This window comes from Gracilinanus agilis, chromosome 5 (assembly GCF_016433145.1).
Source record: "Gracilinanus agilis isolate LMUSP501 chromosome 5, AgileGrace, whole genome shotgun sequence".
Taxonomy (NCBI): domain Eukaryota; kingdom Metazoa; phylum Chordata; class Mammalia; order Didelphimorphia; family Didelphidae; genus Gracilinanus; species Gracilinanus agilis.
The window spans coordinates 89,123,951-89,136,241 of NC_058134.1; the positions used below are offsets into that span (position 1 = coordinate 89,123,951).

Below are 12,291 nucleotides of genomic sequence, written 5' to 3' on the forward strand. Positions count from 1 at the left end.
CTTGCCTAGAAACTTCACACAGAAATAAGTGCACTCTAAATGTTATCACAGGATTGAAAATTTCTAGATGAAATGGACTTAAAAATTTGAATTCATAGGAGCATAAATTTATATTAAGAAGCAACCTCAGATCAGCTCCTCTCATTTTACCAACCTCCTCTCATTTTACAGTACGGGACATTGAGTGCCAAAGAGCAAAAGTGATTTGCCCAAAGTAACACAAGCAACATATGGTATATTTGGGATTTGAACTCATGTCTTTGATTCCAGATACAGCAATTTCTCCTTTATGATACAACTCACAAACCACAGGAAGAGTATTCAGAGATTAAGATGAAAGACTGTCAAAAGGGTTTTGAAATCTTCCTCTGTGAAGTTGCTCTAAAAAGTCCCTTGAAAAAAATTTTAATTTAATTTTTTCAGGACTATGCTCCCAAAGTCATTAAAAGCTGTGAATATCCTTTAACCTAGAAATCTCACTACAAGAGATCAAAGAAAGAGGGGAAGGACCAACATGCAAAAAAAATCTTTTGGTTGCTGCAAGGAAATGTAAACTAAATGAGTGTCTTCATCAATACTACTGAACAGTAATAACAAAATGAACAGTTCCAGACAAACTGTATGAATTGATGCAGATCCAAAAAAATTTATTCAAAAGCAACATTAAAACGAAAAACAACTTTGAAAGACCTGAGAAATCTGATAAATATAACTAATTACAATTCCAGAGGACAACTGATGAAGCACACTGCACACACTACAGACCTCTTCACAAAGTTGATGCAATCAAGATGAAGAATGTCATATACATTCTCAGACACGGGCAGTATCAGAATTTGTTTTGCTTGACTAAGCTTACTTATTAAAAGTCCTTTTATTTTTCTTGTCATGGAAATGGGAGTATGATGATGAGAAGGGAAACAAGAATAGAAATTGGGTAGAAAAAAACAAGGAAGCTAATCAACGAGGTATTAAAAAAAACACACAGAGGTAGCCTTGAAATAGCAGATAATTAGGGTACTTGGGGGAAAAAACGATGTTAAATTTACCATATATTTCAAAAGAAAAGCAAGTTTTACATAAGAGATCTGCAGTTTCATGTACAATCATCTTGTCTGTTCTACTGCATATAAGGAAATGCTTATTTTATTTTTGGTGTTCAACTCCTGATTCTGGACTTATTTTTCCACACTACCCCCCTGGAAAATGATTTCCCTCCCCTCTCCAACTTTCCAGCTTTTTCTTAAGAGTTATCTTCCCCATAAGACTATAAGTTCCTTGAGAGTAGTAACTGTCATTCTTTTTTTGCTTCTATTTCCCTTCTCTCCAGTGATGGGGACAAAGTTAAGTGGTTAATAAATGCTTGCTATAGACTTTACTTTTTGATAGCCATTTGTTGCAAAATTAAACATACTATACCTAATGAAGTCCAGAAGTTATAAAGACATTTGCAGGCCAATGCATTAAGGTAGGGCAGGATGAAAGTCAGCCAACTGAAAATGAAGTACAACTTTCAACAAATTCCATATATTACTTTCAGTAAAAAGAAATTCCTTAAGAAGAAAGATATAGATTTCAATATTTATTGACCCTTTCAAGACAATCAAGCAATATTCCCTAATATTAAATACATGATTAACAATAATCTACATACACCCCCAGTGCTCTCTCTCTAAAAGTATTATTACTCCCAGACTTTGCATTAAAAAATTCAAAAACAAAGTTTTCTTATATTTTTTTTAAAAGGCTTCTCTTCCTTCTCTTCCAAAAAATAATTAGGGAGGGCAGGTGGGTGGCTCAGTGGATTGAGAGCCAGGCCTAGAAAGGGGAGGTTGTAGGCCTCAAGACACTTCCTAGCTCTGTGACCTTAGGTTTAACCCCCATTGCCTAGCCCTTAGCACTCTTCTGCCTTGGAACCAATACACAATATTAGATGGAAGGTATGGGTTTAAAAAGTTAGTAACTCTATCCCATAGTGATTTTAAAGATTTTTTTTTAAATAAATGATATCATATCTGAATCCCACCTCACAAAAATGATAATATTTGGTTCTAACACCAAATGGTGTATTTACACATGGGAACTAAAGATCAGGAAAACTGCAAAAACAGTAAGAAATTGTTTTGAAAACAAAAATATTGCCACAAATGTACCACAATTTAAAAAGTAAAATACTCTTCAAGTCTGTAAACTCTTAATATTGTCAAATTACTATTTCTGACTTAATAAAAAGCAAAAAAATTTCACCAAATATAAGTTTTTGTTGATTTATATATAGAAGTTTTAAAAACTGGTAGGCAGCATTGCAGGAAAAAGTTATAAATTATCTGAAATTAAAAATATCATGAAACACTATGAATTATTTGAACTAAATTATTAGAATTCAGAGTGAAAGTACCACTTTGGAAATTCCAGTTTCAAATTTTTAAGGCAAGAAGCCATATTGTCCCTAATCAATGTTCCTTCCTATATACTCGACCAGTAAAGTATTCAAACTTCAGTTGACTATCTCCCCAATTTCACATGTAATGATGCCATAAAATTCATCTCTTCAAATCTTTTTTATTTGTAGTACATTGATTCTCCCCTGACCTCCATTTTTGGTAAAGTCCTAGATGGAGGCATCTGAGTCAACTAAATCAAAATATTATAAACGAGATACAATTATTTGAAATACTTCAGCATGTACTTTTAAGTAATAAGTTCATAGATCTATTGTGATCTGTGAAAGCCAAAATAACATGGTGGCAATTAAAAGTTCTTCACAACCTCATTCTAGCCCTTTCCAACTTGTCCAATTTTCTTAATATATTACTCCCTTCAAAACACATTCTATACTGATTTGATGCTCCTCACCTCAGGACAAAGGTTTTATGCTGGCTTTCTCCTAGGCCTGGACACAGCTAGGCACCACTTTCAAGAGAACCTTCTGGTTCTACCTGTCTCCCCCTTCTTATATTTGGTCCCTTTTTCTAAACATGTGCCTCACCTATCAGAAGGTAAGCTCCTTGTGGGAAGGGGGACTGTTTTTCTTTGGTCTCTGAATATATAATACAGTGGCTGGCATGAAGTAGGCATTTAATATTTGCTGATTGAACTGATAATTGACAACCCACATTTATGACACTGAAAGTTTACATACTGTTTGTATCAGAAATATTTTACTCCTAGTTTAAAGATTCAGAATAAGGTAAAAGAAGGTTAAGTGCTGTATCCAGTCTAGGTAATTTCTAGAAGGGAAATAAACATTTTCAATCTGACTTGCTCAGATAAGGTTCCGAGTTCTTCATAAAATATTTTAATGACTCATCCCTTTGTTTCATTGGAAAAAACTTCACTGATCCTATGATCACCCATTCCAACAGCCATCTATGATATCTAGCTACTCTGACAAGATAACCACCATCTTTCCCCAACCCCAGTGAAATTAATCCCCCCCTAAATCACTTGTCAGAGGTACCTGCATCTAGCTAGGGAAACAGAAATGTCACAAGACTTAACTTTCTTAACGTATTTAACTTATAAAAGAGAGAGACAGAAAATAAATACAATTAGTTGGTTGGGGGAGGGTGATATTCAGAACTAGATTGGAAAAGCAAATCCTGTTTCTTTCAGTGCACCTTGAACTTTTTCCTACTTTTACTATGGTCTAGTAGTATATACTTCCCCCTCAATACCTTGTTTTTCTCAAATATTCTTCAAAAGCTCTTGACTGACAAAACAACTGCAGTACAAAAACATCAATTATGCAAAACTCTCAATGAGTTTTTCTTAAAAGCTATTTCCCAAGGATCCTAATTTGCTACTCTCAAAGAAACAACACTTTTTAATCATTTTACACTGAAATTTTTCTAAAATACATTAATAGCTCATTTATATAAAACTTTAAAGTTTCTAAATCATCTTCCTCGCAACTAATGGGGGGGGGGGCTAGGGGAGGAATGTTTCCAAGTCTCCGATTTCATCAGTGTGGGAATTCCCTATGTCAAAACTCTCTCAGATTAACAAACTGTAACTTGCTAAGAAAAGTTACTTAGGTCACTAAAAGATTGATATGTGACTTGCCCATGGTCACATAGAAGAAGCAAAACTCAAAATTCAGGTCCTTCCAAACTCCAAGACAACCCTCTAGACTCCATGTAAGGTAGACAGTATATTAACCCAATTTGGCATGTGAAAAATCAGGCTCAAAAAGGAAAAGCAATTTTTCTAAGATCATACAAACAGCAAGTAGCAGAAACAGGATTTGAACACAAATTTAATATTTCTTACACTACATGTAACTCTGTTCTTCAAATGAGTATACTAAATAATTTACTCTTTTCCCACAACTCAGGATGATTATCAAATGCTTTGGTTTAGTGGAAGGTAAACAAATATGTTCCCATACTTTTTATATACATATTTTATATTGAACATTAAATATTATATATGTAAATATTTAAATATTTAAACATATATTTTATATCAGCTTTTTAGGTTTTCCTTCTCCCTCTCCTCAGCTGTATTTTTTTTCCTTGTATTTTTTGGTGTGTTCCTCTCCAAACTGCTACACAACTGAAAACCAAAAAAACAAGCTTACTTAAAGTCTGAGTCAAAAAGCTCAGCATTAAGAAGCTTGAAAGTTTGTCCCATGAGTCAAGTACACAAACTTAAAGCATCTCATTCAACTTAACTCATTCTCTAGATTACCCAACTTCCTTCCCAGCACAACAGCCTTGCCCTTTCTCCTGCCTTATGGTCTCCTGGACCTAACCCTTCAGTTTCAGGAGTTTTCCATAATGTAAGCCCCTCAAGGGTAAGAAATGTTTTGCTTACTTCATCGTCGTATTTGCATACCCAGCATGCTGAAAATTCCTGGCATATAGTATTTAACAAATGTTCTACCTCTACTTTTTATGATATTTACTCTAACTGATGGAATGAAAATTGTTTACTTTCTACTTCCTAGTTAAGTTATACATAGGTGAATGATTACTACTACACATAAGCAGTATCTCACTATCTCACTAATAGTCTCCAAGTTATTTCCCCAATAACTTTTACATGGATCTTTCTAATAATCATGTCTGTGTACCAACCTTGAGTTTCATCCCTCAAATCAAATTCTACCTTATTTATATAATTTTAAAGAGAAATAAATGTCATCCTGAGACCTAAATTATCTTAATAGTTGATAAATTGATTTGTCTCTTAGGATGCCCCACTCCAATTCTTTCTATAAACCTCTTTTAGATACTATTTTCATTACCTCCACTCCCAGGCCCAAGAACCAATAATATTGTTCCATATCAATTATATATCAAACAAAATCCTTAACTTACTAATTCAAGCATTTAACTTATACATATTTCTAGACAAAACTTCCCCCCTAAAATATCTTAACCTAACCAAACTAATATGCTTGCTAACCCAGCAAGAACCGATTCCTTCTTCTAGGCCTTTCATATGTCATTTCCAAATGAGATGCCCTTTTCAACTCTTTTCCAATCCTGTAAAAATTTCTCCAAGAAGCCTTCCATGATGATACATATTTATCCTTCTTTTACTATCTGATATAAGGATTATGAACTTATTTGCTTTCAAGTAATTAAGATATTTATTAAGCAAAGATGAAACCCTAGAATCATAGAAGATTGAAGAACTGAAATGAATTCAAGAGAGCAGGTTCAGACCTATCTCACTCTGAAGCATATAGCCTTGAAGGCTCCCAATATAAACTATAATACTTAATATCTCCAAAACCTCAGAAAAGGAATCAAAACAGGTATTTTGTTTTGTTTTACCCTGAGTGATGGATTAATTTAAGATTATTCCTTTTCATGGAAGAGAAGATAGCAAAACGTCTAAGGAAGGTAGGATGGAGAAGCTAGACAAGTTTCCAACTTTATGCAAATTAAATTGACAGTATGATTTTATGGGTCCCATTTCTAGCATGATGAATTCACAGGTCAGATAAATTCATATTCGAGCAAGTATGAAAATGATCTAAAGCCAAGCTTACCATTAAGTTATCAAGTCATATCATTTTGTGCTTACTAAGCTTGCTTGCTAGTGATCTTATACATTAAGAGACTTATCTACTCAAATGGATTTTAAAATTTCTTAAAGTCAGGGACTAAAGTATTTTTTTTTACTATAATGTCCACTACATATTTGAAATTCAATAAATAGCTGGGTGAGGGATACCAAGTGGACAGAGCACTTCCTTAGTCAGCTCAGGGACCAAAGTTTTATTTATTTATTTTACTTTATCTCTACTAAAGTGCCTAGTGCATATTTGGAACTCCATATTTGGAGCTGGGTGAGGAACAGAGTACTGCCTTAGAGTAAGGAAGACCTGGGTTCCTCAGACCTCTAATATAGACAAGATGAGTAGTGCTGCACAAGTTGCTTAAACTCAGGTTAAACATTTATTAAGTGCCTACTATGTGCCAGACATTGTAATTGTAATAAGCAGTGGAGATACAAAGAAAAGCAAAATATTCCTTATTCTAAAGGAGCTCACACTCTAGGCAGCATACAAATTATGTACAAGACAAACTGGAAATAATCAACAAAAAGTAGGCACTATAACTCAGGGGCATCAATAAAGGCTTTCTTTAGAAGCTGGGAATTTTAACTGGGACTTGAAGAAAGCCAGGGAGATGGGGAGGGGGGATAAAGAAGAATTACAGGGCATGAGGGTCAGTGAAAATACCCAGTGTTGGGAAATGAGAATGTTTTGTTCCAGAAATAGCAGAGTTTAGTGTTACTGGTGTTTGGTGAAAGGTTTCATCAAGAACTCAAATTATACGGCTAAAAAAAAAATAACTTAAGTAAACTAAGTAACTTCCTGTCTTACAGTTTTAAAAAAAAAACAGTTCTTTAATATGTAGGAGTCACAGAGTTATACAATGTCTGAGCGGGAAGGAACTTAAGAGGTATCTAGTCCAACTCTTTCCTGTTACAGATGATGAGGTTGAAATCCAGAAGAGTCAAATGAATTGACCAAGGTCATCCTGCAAGTAAATCACAAAGCTAAGAATTTGAACTTCAATAATGTGCGTAATGAATAAATAGGAGCTTTTATGTCACATATATAGCTTCATATCCTTAATTTCTAAACTTAACTTTGCAAATAAATATATTAAAATTATGTTGATAGAAATCAATAAAAGAATAAATAGTGTCAGGATAATAATGATGGGCATATTAGATCCCAAAAAAAAGTAAAGTCATGAGAAAAAAACATATTCTTCCAAAAATTGCCCAACCTTATGATTCCAAAAAAGATGTTAAGCAATTAATCACTTTCAAATTCAAATTATCTTTTTATCTTCTACCATTTCAAAGTCTCTTCCTTTATATGCCAGTTTTAAAAAGAAACAATACACCACTATAAACACCTAAGGAAATTATAAACCTTGATAATGATACCTTTACAGGAGGCTCCAGATAGTCAAGCAAATACTTCGGCCTAGCCAGTGCTGTTAAATAAAAGATTAGCAGATCAAGCAAAAGCCCTTTTACAAAGAAGTTCTAAAAGCTTACAGCTTTAGGTAGTCAGATAATTTCAAAAGTAACCCCAAAATATCATCTTATGGCTGCCAATATAGTAGTTTTACAGCTTTAGAGTGATAATTTTATGATAATATTTATTGCTTCATTTTAAAAAACTTCTCTCTATAATCTTCATATTAACTCTGAAAAGAAAGTGATTCCCCTTTATAAAAAAAAGCTACAGGGAAAAGTGTATTGAATAGCTGTTGTCAATCTATAAACTTAGTAAGTCACTAAGGATTTACCAAAAGTCTAGTCTTCAAATTGAATTGTCTTGAGAGCCAAGCCTAGAGAGGGGAGGGTCCTAGGTTCAAATTTGGCCTCAGACACCTAGCTGTGTGACTCTGGGCAAGTCACCCCATTGCCTACCCTTACCTCTCTTCTGCCTTGGAGCCAATAGACAGTATTGACTACAAGACAGATGGTAAGGGCTTTAAAAAATTTTTAATTTAAAAAAATTGAATTGTCTTTCAGTTTTTATACCTCACCTTTCTTCATTTCCATCACTGTCTCTGTACCAACTAACTTTTCTTTCTTCACTGTATTCAATTTCTTCAAACTCAAATTATCTTTAGTTCTATCCCTAGCTAGCTATTATCTATAACTTATCTGATCCCATGTTTGAAGCTGACCGAATCCTTGCCATGTTTCTCCACTAGGTGGTGCTCCTATGTGAATTTAAGAGAATCCCAGAATTTTGTGAGGAGGAAATCAATTTTTCTTTCAGGTTTTAGGGGGACCTCAGACCAAAATATTTCCATGAGAACAAATCTCCAAGTTTATGATGAAAATTAATAAGAGTAATGTTATGTAGATTGCAGATTCTGGAGTACACTATTTAAAAAATTCTGAAAAGCTGCTTAAATTTAAATATAATTTAAATAAATTACACTTTAAATTTCCTACAAGCTTAAATTAATAATATTTAAAGGAATCCCAAGGTAAATTTTTTTAAAAGGCAATTAATTACCATTCCCTTTGCACTGCCACCAAAGGTGCTCTTTTGTTAGTGCCTAAATGTGGTTTCTGGTATAGAGCCCTGGAAAAGCTGGAGAATAAAATTTCTGTTCCTTTCAAACTGGAAAGTTTTCTAGTGAAATTGTCACTCAAATACTAGTTTAGCTAGGGACAAAGTAACTCACAGAAAGTGGCTTTTCTGGACACATCAATTCATTAAATGAAAAGATAATTTGGTTGGGGAAATGTCAACTCTTCGTGGGGTTTGGTGGATTTTTTTTGGTTTTGTTTTACATTTTGATAGCTGTTACTTCAATATAATTTTATGCATTTTAAAACAGCCAAAAATGGTCTATGGCACAAAGTTAAGAATCTCTATATTAAGCTCTCCACAAAAGCAACAGAAAAGTTGCAATCAGGATTTGTATAAAGTATATCCAAACATATGAAACTGAAATTCTTTTGAGGTGTTTAAAAAAAGAATAAAATTGGTTTAATAAATGTTTCATAAAATGTATTTAGTAAAAAAGTACCAGTTTTAGAGCCAATATTTAGTTTAGAGCTGAAACCTCAATTCTTTCATATTCCAGTTCGGTTAAAGAAACAGAAGGATATATAAACTATTTATCAAGGTCACAAAGTGGCTAAGCAAGACTAGATACATCCCAACTATATATCTAAAGCATTCTATAGTATCTGGTTTCCTGTTTGCTTAAAGAGGGACCTACAGCCAACTTTTCCTAAATCATTTATAGGAGAGGTGTATTAGGAGTCAGCAAGAAAAATTTAATAAAAAACTGGCTTTGAAATCACAAAGATTGAGACTTAAGCCCTAATTAGCACACTTTATGGTTTGCCTGACCCTGTACAAGTCATTTAAACTCATCTCCTGGGCAACTCTTCCAGATGGTAAAACTCCATGCATTGCTGACAAGCAATGGTAGAAAGTTTCCTCCAAGATAGAATTCCCTAAACCAAGTATCAGATAAAATCACAGGTCTTGACATATGAATATGTTACTTTTCCAGGCTTTAAATATCTCAGTTCTGCTACTGGACTGGCATTGATCTTTCTCCTTGGATCAGTCTGACCTCTAGAACAAAAAACAGCTTACAAGCCCACAGCTTTGAGATGTAAAAACTATGATGTAAAAGTTGGGGGCTCAAAAATCTCAATTTAACACTTTACTCACTTTAGACTTTTCAGGTAACCTATTTCATCATGACTGGCACACTTTACCTTTTCACTATTATATAAGCTAAATTCTACCTCAAGTATCCACATTTATAGTCATTACTCTAGCTGCCTTTTCTATCCAAACCTCAAATTCTAGAATAAAAAGTAACTAAATGTATGCTCAAGAATGTCTAATGTAAACATTCATCTGTTGTTTTTTTTTTTTTCCAAAATGTTGCATATTACCTTCTAGAGAAGCTAATACATCCAGAAGAATCTCTTGTATTCCAGTCAGGAATTCAGCATAGAAGAAAGGAAAGAATTTATTAAGTGCCTAATATGTGCCTGGTCCTGTGCCAAGTTATGTTACAAATATTATCTCATTTGTTCCTCATAACGATCCTGAAAGGTAGGTACTATTATTATCCCCATTTTACAAATGAGGCAACTGAAGCAAAGTAATTAAGTGAGCTGCCCAGGGCTCCACAATGTGGCAAGGGTCTGAAGCCGGAACTGAATTACTCCTCTCCCAATTTTGTTGCTGTATCTATCCAATGTCAATTCTCTTTGGAGAATCATTCCTTTGACCTATTGATTACATAAAACAGAAGTGAATAGAAACTACTTTCATAAAAGTGCAAGAGAGTGAATAAATTTGACAGTGGTTTAGGGTTTTTTCTATGCTTCTTTTAAAATATCTTGGAAATTAACACCTTTTAACCAGGAATTACATATAACATAACTACGTCAAGTCAGTTGGTTTAACGCAGAAATGATCTACAAGTTATCTATGTTTAAAAGGAGATGTTTAAATCTTATAATGCACTGGATCTGGTCAGGAAGAGCAGAGTTCAAATTCATCAGTAGTGGTGGGAACCTGGGCAAGTCACTTAACCAGTCTCTTGTTTCTTCATCTGTAAAAATGGGTATCTGCACCTACCTCCCAAGATTGTAGTGGGGATAAAATAAGCAAATAGTATGAAAGTGCTGATGGCACTATAAAAGTTTGCCGGCAAGCTGTAAGTCACTAAATAAATTCTACTAGTTGCTATTATTTTCCCCCCAACTCTCACGTTTATCCTTAACAGAATATAAAAAAACTTATTTCTTCCAACTATCTAGCTTTCATTCTAGTAAAAAGTTTACCAAAAAAGGTGGGGGCGGGGGGGAGGGAAGGATATAAACAAGTAACTAAAAACACAAAGATCTATTTGCCCCCTGTCTACAATGAAAGGTCTCCTACCTCAACTGCACTTTCCCCAAACTTACAGGAGACCTCTATCCAGCACTACTTGGGTGATAACTGGAACCATCTGCACGGCCTTTCGCAAAGTATTTTCAAAATCAGAACAGCCTCAAGTTAAACCATCTAACAACCCTAACCCACCTCTACCTTTCTGGAATCTGTGTTTATCTCGTTTGTTCGTGTTTGTAGTCCACCTGCCCCCCCACCCCATTAGACTTCGAGCTTCCAGACGGCAGAGTCTGGACTGGCTTTTTGCCTGTCTTGGTATCCCCAGAGTTTAGCAGAGGGACTGACGCACAGTAGGCGATTAATAAAGGTTATCTGAATGGGAAAATACCCCGTAGTGTCCCCAAACGTGGTTCCCTTCACGGTTCAGTGTTCACAATCCTGATCTAACTGACCACATTTTGGGGAGAGGAAGGAGTCTAATTTTAGTCAGGTGAAAATAAGAGGTACTACACTAAACCAGTGACACTAGAAAAATCAATCCGCCTTTTGCCTCAGCCCAACGAGTTGCAACCCCAGCCTTTGGGCCTCAGCTACCAAAGCATACATTACCATGAGAAGGTTTTTAACGCCTTCCTGGCCCGGCTCGAGGTTCGAGCTTTCGGACTCCAGTGTGGCAGGGGTCGGGCTAAGAGGCCTCCAAACGGACACCTCGGTCGAGATGGCCGAGAAGCGGGAGAAGGCGAGGGCCCGAGCGTCCGGACGCGTCCTCACCCTCCCCCAACGGCCCCGGAGCCGCATGCCCGGCGGCGGCAGACAAGGACAACCGACCCGGCAGCCACAGCTGAAAGCGTAGACACCAGGTCCACATCCCGTCCCGCCCCACCCCGCACGCAGGCCGCGAGGCCCGAGGAGCCGGCGCGCCGGGCGGGTCATCAACACCGCCGTTGCTAAGGCTCTGGGGAAAGAGTCCGTCAGCCTGGCCACGGCTCGGCCCGACTCCCTCCTCCCGGATCCCTGAGTCCTGTCAGGGCTTCCCTTACCCGAGGGAGGTTGACAGCTGGCGGCGGGGAGGAGGAGGGGCTGGGCGGCGAGGCCCGAAGTCTCCTCTCGGCTCCGGCGCTGCTGGAGGTGGCGGTGGTGGTGGTGGCGGCGGCGACTCCTCGCGCTTTCCTTTCTCTTCGTTTCTCCAACAACAAACAGGAAGTGCGTCAGACGTCGGAGCAGCGTGGCGACGCTCCACTTCCCTTCCACCATTAAGCCCTCTGGATTGGGGGCGGTGGCCGCGGTGGGGGTGGCTGCGGCCGAGTCCTCTAGATACCTACGCCCCGCCCCTACGCCACCTTCCCGAAAATTCTCCGCTCCTCTCCGCGGATGCGCAGCTGTCTGTGGCAGTTGGTGCCATCTGCCGGCCGCCGAGTTAG

At 36.8% G+C, this 12,291-nt stretch overlaps 1 protein-coding gene across 3 annotated transcripts in view; it reads right to left on the reverse strand.

Moving 5' to 3' along the window:
• The window catches only part of DNAJB6 (DnaJ heat shock protein family (Hsp40) member B6), a 119,116-nt gene extending 107,072 nt beyond the window's left edge, over positions 1-12,044 (reverse strand). For all 3 annotated transcript variants that reach the window (XM_044678731.1, XM_044678732.1, XM_044678730.1), the window contains exon 1: positions 11,911-12,044. The gene's annotated coding sequence lies outside the window, so the exon portion shown is untranslated. The remainder of the gene's footprint in view (positions 1-11,910) is intronic.
• Positions 12,045-12,291: the final 247 nt, after the last annotated feature.